The sequence below is a fragment of the Macaca nemestrina genome, chromosome 8 (genome assembly GCF_043159975.1).
Source record: "Macaca nemestrina isolate mMacNem1 chromosome 8, mMacNem.hap1, whole genome shotgun sequence".
NCBI classification, from domain to species: Eukaryota; Metazoa; Chordata; class Mammalia; order Primates; family Cercopithecidae; genus Macaca; species Macaca nemestrina.
Window position 1 is genome coordinate 94,307,915 of NC_092132.1, and position 22,793 is coordinate 94,330,707.

Genomic DNA, 22,793 nt, shown 5'->3' on the forward strand with positions numbered 1-22,793 from the left:
GCACCAGCAGCCCTCACTCTCAGTGCCTCCTCAGCCTTGGCTTCCACTCTGGTGGCGCTTGAGGAGCCCTTTAGCCTGCCACGGAACCGTGGGAGCCCCTCTCTGGGCTGGCTGAGACCAGAGCCGCCTCCCTCTGCTTGCTGGGAGCCGTGGAGGGAGAGGCACGGGTGGGAAGAGGGGCTACATGTGATGTTCACAGGCCAGTGCAAATTCTGGTGGGTGTGGGCTCAGTGGACCCCGCACATGGAGCCGCCAACCAGCACCGCAGGCCCAGGGAAGTGAGGCCCTTAGCACCCAGGCCAGCAGCTGCAGAGGTTATGTCTGGGCCCCCAGGCACTGCACTCAAATTCTCACCAGGCCTTAGCTGCCTCCCCACGGAGCAGGGCTCAGGACTTGCAGCTTGCCATGTCTGAGCTCCCCCCTGCAGTGGGCTCCCACGTGGCCTGAGCTTCCCCGATGGGCACTGTCCCCTGCTCCGTGGCACCTGGTCCCATCGACAGCCCAAGGGCTGAGGAGTGCAGGTGCGGCTAGGGACTGGCAGGCAGCTCTGCCTGCAGCCCCAGTACAGGATCCACTAGGTGAAGCCAGCTGGGCTCCTGAGCCGGATGGGGACTTGGAGAACTTTTATATCTAGCTGGAGGGTTTTATGCGCACCAGTCAACACTCTGTATCTAGCTAATCTGGTGGGGACTTAGAGAACTTTTATATCTAGCTAGAGGATTGTAAATACACCAGTCAGCACTCTGTGTCTAGCTCAAGGTTAGAAAACACACCAATCAGTACTCTGTGTCTAGCTCAAGGTTTATAAATACAGCAATTGGTACTCTGTATCTAGCTAACTCTGTATCTAGCTAACCTGGTGGGGACTTGGAGAACTTTTCTGTCTAGCACTCTGTGTCTAGCTCAAGGATTGTAAATGCACCAATCAGCACTCTGTCAAAACGTACCAATCAGCTCTCTGTAAAATAGACCAATCAGCTTTCTGTAAAATGGACCAATCAGCAGGATGTGGGTGGGGTCAGATAAGGGAATAAAAGCAGGCTGCCCAAGCCAGCAGTGGCAACCTGCTCCGGTTCCCTTTCACACTGTGGAAGCTTTGTTCTTTCGCTCTTTACAATAAGTCTTGCTGCTGCTCACTCTTTGGGTCCACGCTGCCTTCATGAGCTGTAACACTCACTGTGAAGGTCTACAGCTTCACTCCTGACAGTGAGACCATGAACCCACCAGAAAGAAGAAGCTCCAGACACACCTGAACATCTGAAGGAACAAACTCTGGACACACCATCTTTAAGAACTGTAACACCCACCGCGAGGGTCTGCGCTTCATTCTTGAAGTCAGTGAGACCAAGAACCCACCAATTCCGGACACACTATAACTGCTCGAGCCGAATTTCACATTGTCCTACAGTCAATGGCCTGTTGGCTTCTCTGGAGAACTCGACTCTCCTCAATGTTCAACTGCCTGTGTGTTCTTCCACCAATGTGTTCCTCTCAAAGTCCACAGACTTATGTCTGTGCCTTCTAGAGTCTCAGTGTTTTTATGGATACAGGATAGGGGGTGTGATGGGCCAGGGTGGTCTTGAAAATGCAATATTTGGGTACGAAAACAAATGCCTGTCCTCAACTAGGTCCATGGGCCCAGGCCTGAGGGTGCAGCCCTTGCCAGGGACCTTATCCTTCTCCTCCCAGCACTTCCCTGCCCCCCTCCCATATCACAAATAAAAGCCAATACAGTCTAAGAACTATTTACATAACATGTACATTGCATTAGGTATTATTTATAATCTAGAAATGATTTAAAGTTTGAAAGGATGTATGCAGATTATATGTAAGTACTATGCCATTCATGTAAGGGGCTTTAACATCTTCAGATTTTGGTATTTGTGGGAAGTCTTGTAACCAGTTTTCCAGAGGAAACTGTATGGAGGAACGACTGTACTGATGGAAGAAAAAGTAGCCCAGCTGCTTGGAAAGGCTGCAAAAACACAGTAAAGAGGTGACTGCTGAATTTTCTCATTAAAATTATCTTTGGCTGTCTGAGTCCAGGTACAGACAGTAAAGGGATAATGATCTCCCTATTTGCTTTGAGAGACACCAAGTAAATACAACTACTGGTTTTATGTTATTCGTCTAATTCCATTGACCTTTCAACAGGAAAAATATCATCTGAATTCTGACAACAGAGTGAAAGTGCATTCTGGTTTCCATTGTTTACATAGATTTGGAAGTAGACTGCTAGACAGTTATTTTTTTTTAGAACTCCCAAGATTTATAAACTCATTCTATTACACTCTACAAACAGAGAGAAACTGGTGAGCAACGACTTGAACACGGGCTCCCTATAAGTAAAGGGCAGTGGTGAGCAATGGATAAACAGCGTGCAGGGAGCAGCAGATGCCCTGGGAGGGGTCTTGGGTGTTTCAGGGACAACACTTGTTGACTGGGCCTGATGGTTCAGGTGAACGATGAGTGAGGGGAACAACACTACCTTCTATAGCACAGCATGCTGAAGGGAATCTTATCAAAAACCAGGGACTGGGTGGGGATCATAGACAAAAAAGAATAGAACCAATAGTAAAATGAGGGCTGGACCCAAGGAAGATCTTTTTACAAATGAAGCTAAGCAATTATACAGCATAGTATTAAATGAAACATTTCTACCTTAAAAATGGAAATGTGTATTCTGAACTAAAGAGGTTAGAATTTGTTGACGTCAGCCTAAAAAGAATTCTATCTAATCATAGCCAAATGGCCTCAGAGAGTGCTGACTGGGAAAGGATTGTAACCAAGACATTTGTTCTCAGTAATTTGTATGTAATAATTAAAGTCAATAGAAAAATACTTCTGCACACACAGGGACTCAGAAAATTCATGTTCTATTTCAAAAGAATTATTTGAATACATATATTTGATGGTTATAAGATGAATCTAAAAGAAGAATTTAAGAATTTTAAATGACATCAAAAGACTAGCACTACTCACAGTGAACCTGGATGTGAGCACCGTGCTCAGTGCCTTTCAAAGGGTAGAAAGTCCTTGCTGCCCAGTCTCAGGGTCCCTTTCTTTCCTCTGCTGTGGACAGTCTCCTCCTCTTCAGAGTGTGGGTTCCACAATCCTTGAGGAAAATCCTATTCTGTAACCACATAGGTGAGTTTTACCTGAGAGTCCTCCTCTTCCTCACATCTGGATAATCTTAGATTTCTAAAGTGGTACATTTCAGAATATCAGTGCATTCAGAGTAGGGGGTGGGGGGAAGGATGGGTGAGAAAAACAGACCAAGAGAAATACGGTAGTGCTTAATGTTTGCTACCTTCAAAGTTTCACCACAAGGATGAGGGAAAGGTTTTCCTCAAATCCATGGGCTGTGATCGCTCCTTTACACACACACACACACACACACACACACACCCCTCAGGAGGGCACAACAGAATCCTCACTGACCTAAACCTATACCTAAATTCATAATGAAGAAACAAAATATCAATCAGACCAGACAAATAAATAAACAGCATCCAAATTGGAAAGGAAGTAAAATTAGCCTTATTTGAAGATGACATGAACTTATATTTGGAAAAACCTAAAGACCCCATCAGAAAACTATTAGAACTGGTAAACAAATTCGCGAAAGTTGCAGGATTCAAAATCAACATACAAAGCTCAGAAACATCTCTATATGCAAACAGTGAACAACTTGAAAAAGAAATAACGAAAAATAGTCCCGTTTAGAATAGACACAAATAAAATTAAATACCTAGGAATTAACCAAAGAAGCGAAAGATCTCTACAGTGAAAATTGAAAAAAGACAGATAAGGAAAATTGAAGGCTTTCTTCCCCCGCCCCCCTCCTTAATGTAGGAACAGGAAACAGACCAGGGCCTGTCAGGGGATGGAAGTCTGGGAAGCACTTGACTATAAAAGGCAAGGGGGAATGTTTTTAGGTGATGCAATTGTGCTGTATCTTGTGGTGGTAGTTAAATGCCTGTATAGATTTATCAGAATACAGAACTGTATACTGAATTGGATTAATTTTACTGTATATAAATTATGGTTTAATAAAAATTGGGACAATATACTAAACAAAAACAATGTAGATAATGGCCAAATAAGAATTATGTTTATATGTTGCAGATAAAACAAGATAGTGGACATAAATCTATAAAATTGTTAAAATTCCTAAAAGACAGGCACGGCAGCTCACGCCTGTAATTCCAGCACTTTGGGAGGCCAAGGTGGGTGGATCACCTGAGGTCAGGAGTTCGAGACCAGCCTGGCCAATATGGTGAAACCCTGTCTCTACTGAAAATACAAAAATTAGCCGGGCATGGTGACACACACCTGTAATCCCAGTTACTCAGGAGGCTGAGACAGAATAATTGCTTGAACCCAGGTGGCAGAGTTTGCAGTGAACCCAGATCACGCCACTGCTCTCCAACCTGGGAGACAGAGCGAGACTCTATCTCAAAAAAAAAAAAAAAAAAAAAAAGAAAAGAAAAGAAAAGAAAGAAACAAACAAAGTGTGAATGGATCACAGAATGCTTAAAAATTACTTGCAGCTCAGCATTTTCTTTTTAAATTTATGCTTACATATAGTGATAAAATATCTCCACGTAGAGATAGTCTTTCTGCATGCACAGGGCATAACAAAGACAAACACAATGTACATTCTGTATTTAGTAGGATTTTCCTTTAGTGACCTAAATAGATCACATTTTAAAAAATTGTTTCAAAAGTTATTTTCCCCACAGTAGTAACTGAGTAACCATCAATTTCCAACTTCGTCTGTCTATTGTAAGGTTGTTAACATCTTTTATGTACTGATTAAATTCTATAATATATTCTAAAATATATGTCTATCCAATAACTCATTTTTAATAATTTCTAATTTTATATACTTAGATGAACTTTAGAGACAAGGAGGTCCTGCTTCTTGATGTTAGAAATTATTGGTTTTCCTTCTTAATTTTTCTTCTTCTGATTAGATTAATTTAATTGTATGGACAGTCTTGTAGAGAGTTAATATGTTTGCAATAGTAGGTTATATCCACGAACTTGATAGGTGTCTCCATTTATTTTCTGCTGCTATATATAAAAGCAGTGGAATATATTAAATGCTTAACTATTTGGTTTACAAGAAAACTATACCTAAATTTTTAAATAAAAAGTATCTATTTTATGTAACTTATTTAATACACCCATTAGACCTCTCTTTAATTATTTTCTCAGTGTCCATCAACTGAAATATTCTCTTTCGGATCATTCATTGATTTGGGAGATATGCGTTGGATTGTTTTGGTATTGTTTTATTTTCCTTCTGTTTCCTCTTTAAGATGGCATGGGTGTTTCAGAGACTCATGGCATTGGCGATGGAGGAAGGGGGTGCCTGATCTCAGGCCGGTGCTCGGGCTGGTTTTGTATGCATGTAGATGCTATTCACTCCACCGTTGAGTCTAATGCTGACTTTGGGTATTCAGCTAGCATTGAAACCAATGTGAGCAGTGGTCTGCCCTAGGAGAGTCATCAAATTCTGTCAGTGATTGGTTCCATTATTTTTCACAAGCACGGTGGAATCTTAAGATCTGGCTTAATTTCCAGTAGGTTGGGAGGTCTGTGCTGTAATCTTTGACTACAGGTTAATTTGCTTTCTTTGTGACATCTTTGTGACATCATGCTCCTTAATCATTTCCCGTATTCTTCTTTTTGAGCTTGTGTTAACTTATGGATATTTTCTTTACCACATGGATGTTAAGAGGGGCTCCATAGAGGGTGCCAGGACGCACACTGTCTATAGCATGCATGCTCAACAGGGGAGGATAGAGGAAAGAAAAAAAAAAAGTGAGAAACGCTCTATATAATTATTCTTCCAGATTACTTAGCCTCTGGTTCTTCTACCTTTTCCTGTCAAAGTATTTTTGAGTCTAAGAGCAGGGAGACTAGGAGTAAGAAGTGAAAAAATCATATCCCAATAAAGGTACTTTTAAAATGATGCCAAATAATTGGAAAAGAAAACTTTTTGGTAAAAAAAAAAATAAATAACTGCACAAAATAGATCTCATTATTGCTTTCAAACTGCTAGGCCATAGTTCCACGGCTATTAGGGCTGTAAGTCTGGGAAGGGTTTCACTATAAAGAGCAAGGGGGAATGTTTTTAGCTGATGCAATTGTGCTGTATCTTGTGGTGGTAGTTAAATGCCTGCATAGATTTATCAGAATACAGAACTGTATACTTAATTGGATTAAAATATTTTTAATATATTTCCTTAAAATATATTTCCTTAAAATTCAAGTGACCTCTGTTCCAACAGTGTGAATGTTCAGAAGTGCAGATGGAGAATACCTTCTGATGTTCTATACTTTGATCTCTGTTAAATTTTAAAGAATTGAAGTTCTATTAAAGACCAACATTCTTTAAAACGAAAAAGTGAAGTAATCGCTTCTGGGAAAACCAAATGGGAACTGGGCCAAATTCTTTCCTCATTTTTCAGCTCTCTCCTCACCTCCCCCTTTTTCTCACAGCCAATTCCACAGTTAGGAGGACATTAGAATCCAAGATTTCAACCTTACAATCTCTCTACTTACCTTCTCCTTTCCACAGTCCTCTGAAATAGAAAGGTACAACATTTCCCTTCTATACCTGCCTAATAATGGCTTCCCTACTATCTTGTCTCCCTATGTCTCCAGGTGTCTTTCTCCTTAGCACTTACACTGGAATCAGGATGGCATCAGTGATGCAAGAAGAAAATCTGTCTTACTCATAAAAGAGTATTCTGAATCTTACCCTCATGAGCACTTTTGTGAGTCATTGTAGTTGGAGGTAGGTGCAGCTAATTCTATTGTTTTTCTAGCTCACCATCATATTATCTGAAAATAACCCTTATGGTGACTTTACTGTTATGCATAATGTTGGTGCCTGCTTTAAGATATTATATTTTCTGTTAATTTAATTTCATTTTATTTTTTGTTCACTATGAGATTCTATTAAGAAGAAATGTTGACTTATTTCAAGTGCCATTTTACATATCAGTGTAGTGTGGGAAAACAAAAACAAATGTCATTTCAGGCACAATCAAATGAATAATCTTTTACTCTTTTGCTATTTTTGTGTGTATTCCCTTAATGAATCTTGCCATTGGAAACAATGGTTTTTCTTAAGGTCACTTTTTGGTGGTAGCTTATAATCTTAATAAAGTATCAGTCTTACTTGCTAACTTTTTTTTTTTTTTTACTATTTTTGTCTCTATATTAGCAAGTGTTTGTAGTTTATGATTTATTTTCCTTCTTTGTCAGTGTTTATCTCTGTATTTAATGTTTTTATCAATGAGCAGTTTTTTTCCTCCTAGCTCCAACCAATTCTCTAAATGTCTAATACCAACTGGGTATTCAACATTTCAACTTAATTCTGACACTGAATACCTAGAGTTAGCATCAGACTCCACAAATTTAAGGGAGTCCCGCAAGATTGACCCCATTTCAGATGCCAGCCACAGATGGGCTGCCCGGGCTACATGCACTTCTGCCTCACCAACTACAAACTCAGCAGTTCCTAGGATATCCCATCAAATTTGATCATTTGCTAGAATGACTCATAGAACTTACTTAGGAAAATACTTTACTTACTATTACCAGTTTATTATAATGTATACAACTCGAGAACAGCCAAATGGCAGAGATGCACAGGGCAAGCTGTGGAGGAAGGGGTGTGGTGCTTCGGTGGCTTTCCCAGGTATCCCACACTCTCACCAGCCTGGAAGCTCTGCAAACCACATTGTTTAGGGATTTTGATGGAGGTTTCATTACACAGACATGATTAGTTATATCATTGACTTTTGGTGACTTAACTCAGCCTCTAGCCTGTCTCCCAGTCCCAAGACTGGGGTGGGGAATTAGGAGGGAGGGACTAATGAGAATTTTGACCCTCTATTCATGCCTGCTATTTTTTATTTCTGGTCATCAGCCCCCATCCTGAAGCTATCTAGGAGACCCCAGCCACCTGTTGTCTCATTAGCACAGAAAAGACACTCTTGTCCCTGCAGAGATTCCAAAGATTTTAGAAATTTTTACCAGGAACCCAGACAAAAGTAAGTAAGTATTTACTTATTTTTTGTTATACCACAATCTACCTAGTCATTTTGTCTTTCTTCCAGTTATATTATTAATTTGCTCTTACATATCTCATCGAAAACATTCCAGGTGTTAACTTGGAGAGCTTTATAACTTAAAGAGCACTTGACAGGTGCAATTTCAGCAGGAAAATAACTATTTGAGATGAGGACATCTGGAAGGCATCTCTGATAGTGTGGTATGTGTCCAAATGAGCAGGTATCCAAATGACAAAATGCAGCCAGTCACGTGCAAGTCTTGAGGAAGATGCTACAGCAAGTTCAATGGCCTGAGGGACACCAGCAAGTCCAATGGCCTGAGGGACTGGGGCTATGATTGTTTTTCCACCATTCTACTTTCCATGTCTCCCAAGTTCAGGAACAAGTTTGGCTCTCAAGTGCATATTAGTTGAAGTACTGTTTCTTCCTTGAAGATCTTCGTCATTTGGTCAGAGCTAATAAGTAATAACTGAGATTTCTACATGTGCACACACTGTTGATAGGTCACAGAGTACCAATAGTTGGGAACATCCCTTTCTTGCAGATGTAGGCCGGCTGTCAGGATAGAAAATGTTAGCTACTCAGCTCCATAACCTGGCTCCCAGCTGCAACATGACTCTGTTACCCAATCCTGACCTGAAGTGGTGTGGATGGAGGGTTGGATGCTGTCCTCACAATGTTAACAAGAATTACATTCTGGGTTCTGGGCAGAAATATGGTTATAAGCATGCATTAATCAGGCTTAATTAATTGAATTAACTTTGAATTACTTCCTTGTAATTCCAAGTTACACAGCACTAGATACTGACCATCTGTATCCCTGTTGCTCCTATAGATATGACTGCTGACCTTAGAATCACAACTTTTTAATTTAAGAATTGCTTAGGCCGGACGCGGTGGCTCACGCCTGTAATCCCAGCACTTTGGGAGGCCGAGACGGGCGGATCACGAGGTCAGGAGATTGAGACCACCCCGGTTAACACGGTGAAACCCCGTCTCTACTAAAAATACAAACAGTAGCCCGGCGCAGTGGCGGGCGCCCTAGTCCCAGCTACACGGGAGGCTGAGGCAGGAGAAGGGCGTGAACCCGGGAGGCGGAGCTTGCAGTGAGTGGAAATTATGCCACTGCACTCCAGCCTGAGCGACAGAGTGAGACTCCGTCTCAGAAAAAACAAAAAAGAAAAGAAAAGAAAAGGATTGCTTAAGGTGTTTTGACCCTGAATTCTGGCTGAATGACTGGCACCAAATAGTTTAAAGATCCTCACAGAGAAACCTAATCATCATGAGAATGCAGTTTCTTCCTCTCCTGGTCCCATGACTTGGCCCTGCACTCTGACTAATCAGTGATCCTCATACCCCAGCTTATGCTAAACTCCTTAATATCTCTGCCCCCAAACTCTTTGGGGAGGCAGATTTGAGATTTCCTCCTATTTCCTCATTTGGCTGCCCTACAATTATTAAGCTCTTTTACTGCTGCAACCCTCAGTGTTGTTGTACTGACTTTCTGTGCCTTGGGCAATAGCTTTGCTGTGGTCACAGGTTCCTGAATGAGATCTGCACCCTTCACCCCCACCTACTCTGCCGAGAAACTGGATGAGCCATGAGAGAAGAGGGCCACTTAGGGCATCATCATATCAGAATAGGATACCTGGCACTGCTGTAGTTCCCTTACAAGCAAGCCCAGAGGTCTGTAAAATCACACTAAAGCAGACCCAAAGTTCTGGTGTTGAATCTCTAAATAGTCCCAGGATCCCCTAACCTTGACTTTTCAATACATAAAATAAATAAAACCCAAATAGTGTTATCCTTTTTAATCAGTTGTTCAGCTAAAAGCAATATAATGAACTGCACAACGGTGTGCAGAGAGAACTGCCCACATTTCATTAGTGTGATTTGTTGTGCATTTCCTCCTGCTCGTTTTTAGCACCCGATAGAAGAGCTTATGGATGCTTATCTTTGCTTGCCTGTAACTCTGTTTGCCGAGTGTATGAATGCACACATTTTTCCATTTAGTGGTTTTCTGATCCTAATTCTTCCTGTCAAATCAAGTTTCTCTCATTCTGTACAGCTTATCTCAACACCTAAATCCTCCCTGAAGTGTTGCTGTGTAACCTGCCCTGCATAATCATGACATTCACTCACATATCCCCACAATACCTTGTAAGCACTTGCTTATAGATTTTGAAAATTCATTGTTTCTATATAATGCTCTAAGTGATTGAGGTTTCTTTGTGTGTCTCTAAGTCAGCTCACCAGACTGGGGAAGGGGATCAAGATACAGAAGATGTGGTAGGAGCCATTTGGAGAGAAGATACATTTTGCATTTACTCAAAATATGAACAAGATAATTACTCAATGAAACAGGCATCTTCTGTTTCCAAAGGATGTATTTTTAGGTCAATTATACAAATAGTGAACACCTATCCATAATTACAATGAGTTCTACAAATGGAGAAGTACAGGGAGTCAACAGGAACATATGTCACTGTGGGTTCAATGAAGGTCTCCTAAAGAAAGTGAGAGTTGACCTAAGGTGTGGGAGGGAAGTGAGTTAGTCATCAGTAGTTGGAGAAATCTCTCCTATGCAAAAAAACAAACAACCACCAACAACAAAACACCAGCATATCCAAAATCCCTGGAGTGACAATAAAGAGCATCTTAAGGGCCAAAGAATTGAATTATGCAACGCCAGAGATGCCACGGTAAGGAATATGCTTTTATACTAAAAGAAAAGATCAGCATTCATGATTCATAACAGTAGATTGGGAGCAGAGAGAAGGGAGAAGGAGAGAGGTCATCTTATCAGATTTGCTTTTAAAGTGAAAATTTTGGCAACATTTGGAGAAAGGAGTGGATGGAAGAGATAAAACTGGATGTTGCATAAAAACTAGAAGACTATTTCTGTGGTTTAGAGATTTCTGAATCTGAATAACTGTGTGGATGGTGGTGGCATTTTTCTAAGTTAAAACTCACAGGAGAATTTTGTGGGGAGGTCATGAATTCAGATTTGGACCCTGGAATTTTCAGTGCCTGATACAACTCCAGGAAAACACTTAGTCTGTAGCGCTTGAAAATGAATCTGACTAGGTGCGGGGTCTCAGTTAATGAATTGGTACTGCACTGTGTATTCAATTAATTGTAGTCATTCTTCAGAAAGCCCATGCATCCCTATAGTCAGCTGCACTCTCCTGCATCCTCATCTCTGTATCATAGTTCTCTGCCCTCATCAACTCCCCCTATCCCCAATCTGGAAACCCATTGCTTATTTTAAGCACTTTGCCTAACTCCTCAAATCATTTTTTTTCTGTGAACTCGTTATGGTAGTCTGGACCCCCAAACAACTAATTAAGTAAGTCAAATACAAATGCAAAATTAGTCAAACATAATAGAGTTCTTTCTTGCTTATGAATGATACCTGCAGTGAGTAGGTTTGTGTTGGCCATTCTTCACATCAGTGCCTCAAGATGACAGAAGCTCTGCCTTCTTCCATGGCTTCAACATCCAGCCCCCTTTCCCCACTGAGTGACTACCTCTGATCTAGGCAGCTGGTAAGGAAATGGTATGGAGAACATGAGCAGGGAGTTTCATGAGACAGGAAGAGCAGAGTCCCACATTATATCTCCTTATATGTTACCGATTTTAGCTCAGTTACAAGGCCACACACACTGAACTATATCGGTCTAGTCTGGTTAAGTAAAAAAGAAAAATAGTGGTATTAAAATGGAAGCAAAAATGACAAGGTCGCAAAAAGCAGAAATATTGAGGATCTGCCCAAGATTAGAGAAGACAAGGGAACCATGACAAGTAAATGCAACGTGTCATCCTCAATGGGTCCTGGACTGGGAAAATGGTATTAGTGAGGCAAGTGATGAATTTGAATAAGGCCTGTAGATTAGATAATAGTGCTGTATCAACATTAATTTCCTCATTTTAATATTTTTACTGTGATTATGTCAGTTAACATTTGCAGAAGCTCAGTGTATATGAAAATAACTTGTGCAATCTTTTTGCATCTAAAATTATTTTTTAATGACAATTTTAAAAGAGAGAAAAGAAAAATCTCATGGACTTATACAGACTTGTATCAGATAAGAGGGATATGGAATGGAACATTTTCAAGGAGATAAGAAAAGGTATATTAAGAGTAAGTGGATATCATTTTTATTAGGGTAAGAAGTTTTCATGAGATAGTATGGTCTTAGAATCTGCTTAGAATCTCCCAAGTTGGAGTATATGTTTTTAAAATAAACTTTCTATTGCTGAATAGTACACTCATTACTCTTTACTTCTGTGTAACAACCACCCAGATTATGAAATAGAACACTGTCATATTTTTAGCTTATGTTCTTCTAAAAAGCATAACTGGAGACAAAAACTTGTATACAGCTAGTTTAATTTGAAATATTTCAGTGAATAAAACTAGGGGAATTTAGAACAGTGAAATAAGGAAAGAAAGAAAGCCAATTGAATAGTTGAAAATTGAACTAGTTACCACTGTGGACAAAGAGGCTTCAATCCTACTGGTGATCCTCTGACCAACTGGGAAGGGCAGTCTGCTGTACACATGGAAGAAGAGGTTTGCTGACCACACCTGCTTTGCACTGCCCAAGGTTTGCCCAAGAGGTCCTAACACCCTCACACTTCCAGATTCATACACGTGGTTAAATGGCTCAGTACACTCTTTCAGATTCCCTATGTGCAGCAAAAGAGAATTTTCAGAGCAGGAAGAAAGAGATAAACAGTAAAATCAAGGACGTATGTTCTCAAGCTGTATTTTATGCTCAACTGATTGCTGTGAATGACCAACTGTAAACATTTGGCCAAGATAATGGGGTACAATGGATGTTCAGCACAGTTCATCCCTTGCACCTTGGATCCACTCATGCTTTTTCATCATCTAAATCAGGACTATCAAAAAAGACTGCAAAGTATCAGATGATCACAATCTCTACAAGAGACTCAACACAAAAGGACCAGTAAAATAATTTACAGACTCACCAATTATAACTGATCTGGAGCTATCTTTTCTGCTTATGATGTCTATTACCTCCCACCCATTTAGATTTTTCTCATTGTATCCAGTAAGATGAACAGTACAAGGGATCAGAGTCCTTGATTGCTTTTGCCTTAATTGAGCCATAATTGGAATGATTTCCCCTTTACAGTTGTAACTGGACATAGCACCAATAGATGAATCTGTGATTATTCTGGGGTCTAGATATCATCCTTTCTATCTCTATTGTGTTGTATTATGCTTTGACACTCATATAAATCAGTGTCAATCAATCCTACCAATATAGTAACTTCATTTATTGCTTACCAGTCAATCAGCATGAGAACTCGAACATTGTCATGGGGAAATCACAGCTTTGGGTTCAGTGAAACCCTTACTGTTTACCTGTAGGGAAGTACTACTCATCCCAACACGCACACCCAATAGACACACACATGCGCGTGCGCACACACACACACACACACGGATGCAAGGATGCAAACACTTCTAATCCAATGTAACTGTGGTCAAATGAAGTAGAAATACCTCAACCGTTTGATAGTTACAAGTGCTGATTCTATGTCCAAGCCTTGGTATAAAAATCCATGTATTTTAGGTACTACGGATACTGTATAGTATTTGGTCATTGGTTTAGTGCATATACTACATCCTGAAGGACAACACCAAACCCCTACCTGAAACTTTAGCTGAGCATTTAATAAGATTTTACATTCCATCTTTCTACTAGGCTGACTGTTTTTGAGTGAAGCTATATCTGCGAGGAGCCCTGAGACTCTTGGTTTAGTTGCCCATTGCCATACTTTCATGATTAAAAAAAAAAATCCTTATTTGAGGAAGCCTTATTCAGAGATTCATGAAAGTAAATCAAGCCTTCTCTAAACCTTCAGATGGTGGTATTGGCAGAGGCATTTTGAGCATTTAGGGCAAGCTCATTTCCAGAACAGATATCACTTTTAGTAAGGACAAAATTTTACCCACTTCAGACTAGAAGTGATGCAATCTAATCAATGTGCCACTAGGAAATTTGCTCATCCTCTTGAGGAATAGTGCAATGTCAAAGGCTAAATATTGGTTTCTGCTATCAATAGCTTGGTCCTCCATCAGTGCAGTATTTAGATTGGCCTTAGTTAGATGGAGTCTATAATTTTGAATCAATAATAGGCTCCATTCTGTCATCATGAGTTCTTTATTGAAAAGCCCATTGTATGTGCATACAATCACTAGCTTGAGGCACCACCCTAACAGCTGCAGGAAACGTCATCCTGTAAAACTATCCAGTGCTTCCCTGCACATTGATTTGACACAATGGTGAATGGCGCTTTTTTTGTTTTGTTTGGTTTTTGTTTTTGATTTTTTCTCCTCTCTATTCTGGTGAATGACTTTGGCTCCTTTTGGCAAAATATTGGGGTAGTATTTATTGCATATACATGCAGTGGTGTTTAAGACTTTTCCCCAAATGAACTACGCTTGCTGTTTCATTGTAGGTCACTAGTCAAAGTACTGGCTTAGATATGGAAATTTTAGGAAAAGTAGCATTTTTCTATTGTTATAGCTGAATTCAATCTTTGCTTTTAAGCTGTTGTTAATTTTCTCTGGTTAAGCCAAACAATATCCTATTTGCTTTCTTATTTGTCTCTCTTCTTGCTATCTTAATTTGTTCAGGATGCTATAACAAAAATACTGTAAGCTGAGTGGCTTAAAATAACAAAAAATTATTTCTTATGGTTCTGGAGGCTGGGGAGTCTAAGGTCGAAAAACAAAAACACTTGGTGTCTGGTTATCCCGGCCCGCGGGATAGTCGAAGCAGGCCCTGGAGGAGGGGGTGGGAATTTGGGGAACAAGAGCTACGAGAAATGGAGACAAGACAGTGCTCTGATCAAGTCTCGTTTAATGGCGGTAATGCACTGCCTTATATACACTTGGAGGGGAAGGGGTTGGGCCAAGGCGAAAATGATCTCATAGTGGAGGCGTGGCCAGATAGGTATTGGTTTCTCTGGTCGAACGTCATGTTGCACCTGCGCTGTCAGGTAGTAATTTTCGCGGGCGCAGGAAAAATGGGTGAAGAAGAAGCAGGAAGAGCGCCATCTTTTATGAGGTATTAATACAGGGAAAAAGGTAAATCTAGGGAGGAGGTAGAAGGTGGAAATGAATAGAGCTGAGGCGTTTTTAATCATCAGTTATTATTCGCTATGGCCGGGGTGTGCAGCTCCGGACAGGTCCCCCTTTTAATTATTTTATGATGAGAAAACGACCCCTCGGGAACTGCGCCTGTCTTAGGTTGGGTCAACTCATCCCCACCTTCTAGGCCCGTCATGGGATAAGGCAGCAGCAAGGGCGGCCCTCCTGTCTTAGGCTCCGATGGAGATAGTGTCCTCTTACCCGTCATTGACTGTCCAGTTCAGCACACAGGGGAGGTGGTCTTATTAAGGTAAATAAGACTCACCATTTTCAGTCATCTCAAGGCGATGATAATGGACCTGTATAGGTTTGGCCTGGAAGGCCTCGATTTGTTGTCTGACGAATGCCATAAGCTTATTAAAGATTATAGGCCCGAGAGTGAGAAAGAGTAGAAGAGTAAGTAAAGGACCAAGAAATGGCAGGAGATAGGGGAGAAGTCCATCGAGTCCAGTCCACAAGGGATTAGCGACCAGACCTTTTCTGCGCTCTTCTAGTTCTTCCTGTAAAGTCTTTATCTTATCTCTGATGATTCCGGATTTGTTGGCGTAAAAACAGCACTTTTCATTTCCATGACTGGTCTGGCATTAGGTAAGCTGTCTTGCCCGAGCAAGTCACCTGGGTGATTCTGTCTGACGGAGGTTCAGATACCTGTCCCCCTCTGCAATCACAAGGCTGGCCGTATTGTTTTCGTAATAATTCTCTTGCCTTACGAGGGTCACCAAAACCTGCATAGACTGTCACTATGTTATATAGAGCGATTATTCTCCAAAGGAATCTCATGTTAGGCTTCATTTTCTGAAAAACAAAAAGGAAAGAACTTCTCAGGGAGATTTATCTTCCCTGGACTGACAATGGTTATGATTTATTTGTCTTACCAATCTTTCAGGCAGCCATCTGGCTGCATCATTTTTTTGTGAGAAGATGCATACTGAGCCTCTTCCCCAAATTAAAACTGGATCGGGGCCATGCCATGAATTATCAAGTGGATCTTTCCATTTTACCATTGCAAACTGTTTTTGAGATTCAGGATGCCAGAAACGATCGGCAGCCGATTTTCCATGACTGTCCAAATTTAAAAAATTAAGGATAAACAGGGCATGATTGAGTACGTTTCTAGGGGTACCCTTCACGGGGTACCAGCTCCCCCCTTTTAATTTTGTGATAACAGTTTTTAAAGACAGATGAGCTCTTTCTACTATACCTTGTCCTTGGGGATTGTAGGGAATACCTGTGGTATGTTTAATTTGTAGGGTATTACAGAATTGTAAAAAGGTTTTGGCTATATAACCAGGGCCATTGTCTGTTTTGATTTGTTTGGGTATTCCTAAAATAGAAAAGCAGTGCAATAAATGAGCTATGACATGTTTGGGTGGTGAGTAACGTCCATTTGCCAAATTTCGTTGGGGATGAGTCCTCGGGGGTTAACTCCTAGATAGGGAACAGGTAAATACGTTATGCAGTTGGCGCATTGTTTAACTATTTGTCGAGCTTGTTCTCTGGTAAGTTTAAACATGAGTCTTAAGGTTTGGGCATTTAAATGATGTAAGGCATGTGCTTTTTGTGCTTGTTGCAAATTGTCTGTAGTGACTGTGGCTATGATTTTTGTTGCCGCGTCAGCTGTTGCGTTACCTTGTGTTAAAGGTCCCGGTAATCCTGAATGTGCTCTAATATGCCCAAGAAAAAAGGGAGTAGTCCTTTTTCGAATAAGTTGTTGACATTGTAAAAATAGGTCAGCTGTGTCTGAAATATGTTTAATTTGAGGCACGGTCTCTAAGAGGGGTATTGAATGAGCCAGGTAGGTGCTGTCTGTGTAAATGTCAAGTGGCTGACAAGGAAAAGCTGATAGTGCTGCAATTATAGCTTGCAATTCGACCAGCTGAGCTGATGTATAAGTGGTCTGGAATTTAACGACTACATTATTGTAAGTGTAAGCGGCAAGTCCTGTGGAAGATCCATCAGTGAAAATTAATAATGCGTCATTGAGAGGTTCTTTGCTGGTAATATGGGGAAACACAAACGCATGAAGTTTACAAAATTGAATAAGTTTGTTAGGTGGGTAATGGTTGTCAATCGAGCCAGTGTAAGAAGCGCAAGCAATTGGCCAGGCTTCCGTATTTTGTAACAGCCAATGAATGTGTGATTGAGTGTAGGGCTGTATAATGGTAGAGGGTTCTATTCCAAAGTATTTTCTACTGTTTTCTCTTCCCAAGATAATTAGATCAGCTATGGCATCATAATAAGGCAACAAAACCTTTTTAGGGGAGGAGGGCAGGTGTACCCACATAATGGGATTGTTCTGCCAAAATAGGCCAGTAGGGGTTATTGTTGTGTTAAAAATAAGGAATATTAATGGCTGAGAATAGTCAATACCGGTAACAAATTGTGTTGTAATGGCATGTTCTACCTGTTGGAGTGCCATTAATGCTTCTTTAGTAATGGACCTGGGAGATTTTGGATTAGAGTCTCCTTTTAATATATCGAAAAGAGGTTTTAACTCTCCTGTAGTGAGTTTTAAGTACGGCCGAAGCCAATTTATGTCTCCCAGTAATTTTTGGAAATCATTTAAAGTTTTTAAATGATCACGATGTATAACGGCCTTTTGATTAATGATTTTGGGTCCATTAATTTGAAAACCAAGATAGGTGTATGGATCTTGTAATTGTACCTTTTCTGGGGCTATTTGTAGTCCAGCTGCTGCTAACTCTTGTTTGAGTTGAGCAAAGCACTGTAAGACTTGTTCGCCAATTTCTCCTGCTATTAAAATATCATCCATATAATGTATAATATACATTTGTGCCCACGTTTTTCTGACTGGCTCTATAGCAGCAGCTACATATTTTTGACACAAGGTAGGACTATTAGCCATACCCTGAGGTAAGACTTTCCATTGATAGCGCTTCATTGGTTGTTTAAAATTTGTAGATGGAAGACTAAAGGCAAATCTTTTCTGGTCAGCAGGGTGAAGGGGAATTGTAAAAAAGCAATCTTTAAGGTCAATAACGATTTTAAAATATTTTTGAGGAATCGCAACCGGTGAAGGTAATCCTGGTTGTAAGGCACCCATAAGGATCATAGTGATATTTACTGCTCTTAAATCTTGTAAACGCAAAGCATGCCTGCAAGACCAAAAACCTCATCACCTGGGTACATGGTAGATAAGTAAATAATGGTCTGCACCCCAGATGCAGCAAATCAGAAACTTGGAGGGCAGAGCTCTGCAAGCTGTGATTGAACAAGCCTCCCAAGTGAGTTTCATGCACACTGAAGGCTGAAACTCAATGAGAACCATTGTTTTAACCAATTAAAATACAATCTTCAGGTGGTTCATATACACTGCCAAAATTGAGAAAGCTTGAGAATCACTGAATAGTAATAATTATTTTCAGATGGTACTCGACAAATTTACAAAAACTGCAAACATGCAAGACCCGCCCAGCCATCCGCACATCCACTGGGATCCACTCCCATGATCACCCTCGAGGGAAATGAGATCCTCCTCCGTATCTTGCGGAGGCCCCGCAAGGTTAGAACGGGAGCTCACCTTTAAAATATGCTCTGTCTGAGCGACCGCAGCCATGACTTGCGAATCGACCTCCTTCCTATCTATTAAATCTCTAATGAGGTTCCAATAAGAGAAAACGGTCACAGGAATTTTTTCTGGCCCAAAAGTATTATAATAGTCCTGAAGACAATCCCCTACTCTATGCCATATTTTGATATCAATAGTTCCTTCCTGTGGGAACCAAGGGCAAGTATCTTTTACAAAATCAAAAAATTTAAATAAATCATTACCTTTAACCTTTACTCCTCATATCTTTAAAGCCTCTTTTAATTGTCCTACATATATTTGATGCTGGCTTAATTCTTGTCCCATTTCGGACGCGTCACTTACCTTCGATTCAGACGCGGCAGGTTCCCGCGGTGATCGGTTTAATTCCTTTTGTCTTTGTTAGCGGTCGACCGTCCTTTGGCGTCCTCTTCCTCACGGAGTCCCTCATTTCCAGGTCCCTGTTCGGGCGCCACGTATCCCGGCCTGCGGGATAGTCGAAGCAGGCCCTGGAGGAGGGGGTAGGAATTTGGGGAACAAGAGATACGAGAAATGGAGACAAGACAGTGCTCTGATCAAGTCTCATTTAATGGCGGTAATGCAGTGCCTTATATACACTTGGAGGGGAAGGGGTTGGGCCAAGGCGAAAATGATCTCATAGTGGAGGCGTGGCCAGATAGGTATTGGTTTCTCTGGTCGAACGTCATGTTGCACCTGCGCTGTCAGGTAGTAATTTTCGCGGGCGCAGGAAAAATGGGTGAAGAAGAAGCAGGAAGAGCGCCATCATTTATGAGGTATTAATACAGGGAAAAAGGTAAATCTAGGGAGGAGGTAGAAGGTGGAAATGAATAGAGCTCAGGCATTTTTAATCGTCAGTTATTATTCGCTATGGCCGGGGCGTGCAGCTCCGGACATCTGGTGAGGGTTTTTTCCTGGTTCATAGATGTCACCTTCTCATGGTGTTCTCACATCGTGGAAGAGGTGAGCTAGTTCTCTGTTGTCGCTTTCATAAGAGCACTAATCCCAATCATGAAGCCTATATCCTCATGATCTAATCACCTTCCAAGACTCTACCTTCTAATACCATTACTGTGGGAGTTAGGATTTCAGCATATGAATTTGGAGAGGATATAGGCATTCACACAATAATATTTATATCACTTTGGTTAGAATTGTATCCACTTTGCCTCTGTCATTTAAGCCCTATCACCTAGCCTATGCTAAGAGGGATCTTATCAACTCCTTAATGTTGCCAGAGGAGACTTGGTGGTGGGAGGAGGTGTGGCATTTTTTTCTCCTTCTACCTTGGCTCCTCTCACAATTATATTCTAGACTAATCTGTAGCACACTCCATCTTGTAGCTACAGGATATGAGCCTCTAATTGCTGCCTTGGAAGATCTTTGGCTTTCTCAGGGTGAGGTGAGTTGATGGTTAATCTGATTCTGCTTCTGTCTTCTTCAAGGATTCTAAATTTTTTAATAAACCCAGGTAATTATCACAGACACTATAACATTCAAGTGTCTACTAGGTCTTCAACAAATGCTTCATTTTTCATCTGTACCTCAGTATAATCAACCATTGATCAGGTTTTAGTAACTGTAATTTATTACACATTGAGGGATTATCAATATTCTAATTTCATCTGCAATAAGATCAGGTTATCTTCTGATCAATAAGTAGTCTTATTCCAGAATCTGAGAGTACTGACTTATTTGGATTGGGTTTCCTCAAAAAGCAAAACCTGAATCAAGGGATTGTTGACAAGTCGTTAAAAGTAGGAAGTAATTAAAGTAATTAAAAGGAACATAACTGAAGGTTTTAAGATTAGAAAAATCCTTAAGAAGGAAAATCCAATCCAAGAGTGTATATTGAGCTAGTGTGTGTTGTGGGTAACTGGGGATCCCTGAAAAGCAGTGCAGAACACATCTCAGAACTGCCTACAAGAAACCAAGAAAGGGTAATATCAACAATTTTTCCTGCCTGATATTGATCAAAGCATTAGAATGCAGTGACTACCTTGTATTTATATATTTACATAATTTCTGGTATGTTTGAGATCATTCCTATAGTTATAGAATGTGACAGCTGCAGAGAAGCTCCAGATAGAAGATAAGAGACACAGAATCTAAGTCATAAAGAATGTAGCTGAAGGACATTTATGTTCCCCTCAATGCTACAGCAATGGCTAACACAAATAGGTAGGCTTGCAAGAATGTGATTTGGGGAATAGGGATGAACTTTAAAAAGAGTATTCTGTAAGTCCTTCCTGTGTTCCTATCTGGTCACTACCCATCACAGATTACCACTGTGATGACTTGTAACAGCTTAGATAACGTTGGTCAGGTTTTGAACTTCATATAAATGGGTATGCATGTATTTTAGCAGATATTTGCTAGGAGTTTTACAAGTAGGTGCACAGTTTTCATTACTACCAACAATGTTTGAGGATTCCAGTGGCAACATCTGTTTATCAACCCTTAAATTATCAGTCATTTTGTTTTTAACGATTCTGGTAGGTCTCTAGTAGAGTCTGCCTGAGATTCTAATTTGCATTTCCCAGACAATTAATGAAGTTGCATACAGCATAATATGCTTTTGGAAGTGTATAATATTGGAAGCTTTTGGAAATTTCTATTGTGGCGTATCATGCTTTGCCCATTTTTCCATTGGTATATTGTTTTATTTTATTTATTTTTTATTTTATTTTATTTTATTATTTTAACTGGGTTATACAATTTGTAACTGTAGTATTTGTTTTTACCCATTCTGATATTGGTCACCTGCAGGTTTGTTTCTGCTGCTTGCTTTTCTATTTTATTTGTTTTAGCATACTTACAACATTTTTGAATGATTGCTCAGAATTTTATATGAAAAACTGAGAATTTTACAGATAATGTTCTCTCTCTTCATACAGGCTGCATCCTGTGCTCTAGTATTTTGTGCAGGGAACAGAAAATTGGATAGCCTCAAATCTATTAGGGACTGAAGTGAATCATGGCTTGTTTATAGTCTGTGTAAGGTGCAGTCTTTCTCTGGTTTACCCACACTCCTAGGGTGTAGTACCGGGAGGAAAATAACTGAGAGCTTGGGATGATTCCTAGAGCCTTCCTTCTTTTTGGATCCTTGATTCCATTTTGTCTTCTAGAAGGGCAATAGTGCCAACAACTGCACTGTGTTTTGCAGTTCCTTTTTGTTTTGTTTTTTATTCTCCTTCACTATGTAGATTATTATCATACAGTCTACCACATAGATTAATATAGACAATGTGTTAACAGGACAGAAGATGCTAAATATCACTTTCACATCTCTGTGCTTCCCTCCTCTCTGAGATTTTGGCCCCTTACCAGCTGGTCATCTTGACCCATCAACTCTAATATTTTGTTCTGTCTCCTCCATCGAACGTCCCGGAGTTTGGTGGTTCCTCTTCCTGCCCTCTGTCTTGGTTCTCAGCCTTTCCCTCAATGCTCAGTAGACAAATGCTAAAGGGGAAATGTGGCTTGCATAAACTTAGGTTCTCTACATAAGCTCCCCTTCCTCTAGGGTCTGGCTTTTTAAGTTATGAATACAGTGTAAACTCTCCAATTCCTCCAAACTGTTTTTGGTATTTTACTTACATTTTCTGATTGTTCTCAGTGGGAACACTGCCCTGTGTCAAGCTTCCCTATCAACAGCCAAGAGTCAAATTTCTTAAAATTAAATCTTAATTTTATTTTTGTTAATGTCTTCCAATAATTTCCCCTAGTAAGTGTTCCCTCTTTCTACTGTTACCTCTATTTTTAACCTCTTTCTCTTAACATTTTTCCTGTAGCTATAAACTTTCTTACTTTTCTGTCAAATCAAAGGAGGAAAAAAATCAACTTTGACTTGTCTTACAATTGAAACTAGCTATTTTTTTTCCTAAGGCAAGTTTATATAAAACAAACAAACAAAAACCTAAAGGTTTTATGTCTGCTATCT

At 40.3% G+C, this 22,793-nt stretch overlaps 1 long non-coding RNA gene across 2 annotated transcripts in view; it reads right to left on the bottom strand.

The window, feature by feature from the left end:
* Positions 1-22,793, bottom strand: part of LOC105495660 (uncharacterized) — an 87,946-nt gene that overhangs the window by 64,361 nt on the left and 792 nt on the right. Inside the window, exons 2-3 of one of the 2 annotated variants that reach the window (XR_011607036.1) lie at positions 22,181-22,315; positions 19,406-19,655 (exon numbers count right to left, since the gene is read on the bottom strand). This is a non-coding gene — a long non-coding RNA (uncharacterized lncRNA). Of the gene's footprint in view, positions 1-19,405; positions 19,656-22,180; positions 22,316-22,793 lie in introns of those variants that run through there. The other variant, XR_011607035.1, reaches the window with a different exon arrangement.